We start from the raw sequence: 3,298 nt of genomic DNA on the forward strand, positions 1-3,298 counted from the left end.
AGAGAGAGAGAGAGAGAGAGAGAGAGAGAGATATCTAAAACTATTCAGATTAGGAGGTTTAGGAAGAGAGTTAGAACCAGATGCAGTGGTGTGTGCCTGGGCCCAGCACTCAGGAGGCTGAAGCAGGAGGATCACCAAGCATTTGAGGTTCTAAGTCCATACAGAGTTCAAGGTTACAAAGTGAGATCCTGTCTCAACAAGCAAGCTAGCAAATAGAACAAAGTCAGAGTTCAACTTTGGGCATGTAGTTGATGTTCTGAAGTTCTCAAGACAGTTGGTTTTGCGGCGTGAAACTCAGAAATGACGTCTGGACTGAGGCAGAGATTTGGGTACTAGGAATCTCAAGATGACAGTTCCCTCTATGGTGGACTCAACTTTGAGGAGTATCTGTCTGCAGCCAGCAAGAAAGGAAGACGAGCACTGAGCATGTTCCAGCGTCTAGCGGAAGCGCATCTACAGTGTTTGCTTTTCTAGGTCAAGAAGGAGTGAGACAGCAGCGGAGTCCCAGGCCCTTGGACAGCAGGTCTTGAAATGTGGCATTTCCAAAGCTTGTCCAACCTAGAGAGTGTGGGGCACTCCTGGTGCCCCCACTGCCTCATTTCTGATGCGAGCCTTGTGTCACCTTCCCGTTATTGTAGCAAATACTAAAGATCATCAATTTGGAGAGAAAAAATGAGTTACTCTGACTCACAATTTTAGAGGATCCCATTGCTTTGGGCCTTTGGTTGCTTTGGGCTCCTGGTGAAGCAGAGTATCATATCAGGGAGTCTACATGGAACAAAGCCGCTCACCTCATACCTGAGGCATGAGAAAGAAAAAGTGCCAGAGCCCCCCCCCCCCCCCCAGTTCCCTTAGTCTGAAGACTTCCTGATAGGCTCTGTCTGGTAGAGCTTCTCCTTCTGGGAAGTCCCTTGAATGTATGGCCTTAAGGGTTCAGTTAAGATCACAGCTATAGAGGTTAGACATGATCGGGTCATTTTCCCTTTCTGGGCCCCATGTTTTTTCTCTTTTTGTAGGGGCTGTAAATAGACAGATGTCATTTAGGGTGACTGTTGAGACCTTGTCCATACCTGGCTGTGACTCCGTTGTAACTACCTGATAGTCACTTTGGGTGAGCCCACTAACTACCATCGCTGGTCAAGGGCCAATAAGCAGAAAAGGGGAATTTCTAAAATGAAAACCAATCGGGGCTGGTTGCTTGGCCTGAATTTGTTCCTTGGTTCTTGTGAGACAAATTTATCGGTTTTTCAGTTTCTGAATCCTGATTAAACCTTTTCCCTTTCTCAGCTTTGTCTTTGGTCCTTGATTTCCTACCTTCAAGCAGCTTTCAGCTTATAATTTTTTTTTTTTTTGAGATAGGTTTTATGTAGCACAGGCTGACAGGCTGGCCTTGAATTTCCCTATGGAGCTTAGGATGACCTTAGATTTCAGACTCTCGGGTCTCCTCTGCCTCCTGAGAGATGGGATTGCAGATGTGCTGCTATGCCTGTTGTTTTTTTTTTAATGTATTTCTGGGGATCAAAACCAGAGTTTTGTGCATGGTAGGCAAACCTTTGACCAACTTAGCAACATCCCTGGCCTTGGCTTATGATTTAAAACCACCATCGCCACCAACAGAGAAACAATAGTAAAAATTGGCATTAAACCCCAAGTCTTTGTGTCAGCCAAGGAAAGGAAGAAGCCACTGGGTGTGGCCTCCGGCAGTAGACCTTAGGTAATGAATACCCACGTATACAGCTGGTTACTGCTGCTTCTGTCCTGATCAAGGGAGGGACAATATAGCCCTGGAGTTGGGGAGAGGCAAAAAAATATACAGCCCATTGGACCATCCCACCATTTTGGGGGGAATCAGTGTGCCTTCACCAAGGCCCACAGCTGAAAGACAGCCATGGATCCCAGATCCAACTCCTCCAGGTCAAGTGGCTTTTTAGTGTCAGTCCCCTTATCTTTAAAATGATTATCAAATTCTGGCCATGAGCTGTCGTGTGGATTTGAAAGAGATAATGGCTATGATCGTAGCCTTGTAAACGGAAAAGCAATAGACACAAGTTAGTCCTGGCTTCGTTTTATTATTCCCTGGGCATGAAAGGTTAGGTTTTAACCGTGTGGCAGATAAGGTAATCTCTCCCGTCTTTTAGGGTTTCAGATGTGGGGAAAGGAGATTCTTTTACTTGCCCCTGCAAATTGTCTCCAAATTCTCCCCATAAATCACTCGGCGCTTTGAGCATCTTCTGATAGGGCACGATCTCCAGGCAGCGTGATCTCCCATTGACCAAGAGGCCCATCATTTGTTGGAAGGGGTTATCGTTCCCTCCCTACTCTGTCAGACAGGACTTTCAGATTTGGTAATCCAGGAGCCACAATTATCTCCTGTACTGATAGGGTCACCTTAGGGTCATCTGCTCCCTGCCCTGTATTACACATTTCAGTATGTTCTTCAATTTACTCTAGATCACTGTTTAACAGGGGCTGAGCTCTGAGCTCCTGGTATGCTCAGAGGCCCAGCTGGAATCTGGCTTACACCAAGAAGGGGATCTAATAATGTTACTTTTTTTCTTCGGTGTAGGCAGTCCTGTAAATATAGAACTAATGTCTATAAGGGTTAAAGTCTTCACTAGCGGCCAGGGATACTGTGATGAAAGAAACTGATAATTAAATTAGAAATAGAGTCATGTGCTGCTTTAGAAATCCTTTAGTTCACAATAAAAATTAAATTAGAAATAGAGTCATGTGCTGCTTTAGAAATCCTTTAGTTCACAATAAACTGCATGCGTGGCAGTGATCTTATATTATTATGATGCAGCGTAGACATTTCTATCTCCTGTGACGTCATAGGCCTGGCCATGCCAGTGCCAAGTGTCCCTCGTGGGTTTGTGGGGGATGCTGATGGCACCACATACACCGTGCTGTTGGCTGAGCATGCAGTCAGAGCCAGTGTGTGATGCTCGAGAGAGGGCATAAATGACTACATGCCTGGTTTGTGCATTTGCTATGCTATTTCCTCAAGAAATATTTTAGAGTATACTGCCAATTACTAAAAAAGAAAAGAAAAAGAGAAAAGAAAAGGGACTGGAGAGATGGCTCAGCAGTTAAGAGTGCTGGCCCCACTGTAGCAGAGGACCTGAGTTCAGGTCCCAGGACCCACCTCAGGTCCCTTACAAAGTCTGTGAATCCAGTTCTGAGGAGATTCGATGCCCTTTCTGACCTCTGCAACACACATACACTCACTCACACACATGCACACACACACACACACTCACACACATGCACACACACACATGCACACACACACACACAC

This window comes from Microtus ochrogaster, chromosome 7 (genome assembly GCF_000317375.1).
Source record: "Microtus ochrogaster isolate Prairie Vole_2 chromosome 7, MicOch1.0, whole genome shotgun sequence".
Lineage (NCBI taxonomy): Eukaryota > Metazoa > Chordata > Mammalia > Rodentia > Cricetidae > Microtus > Microtus ochrogaster.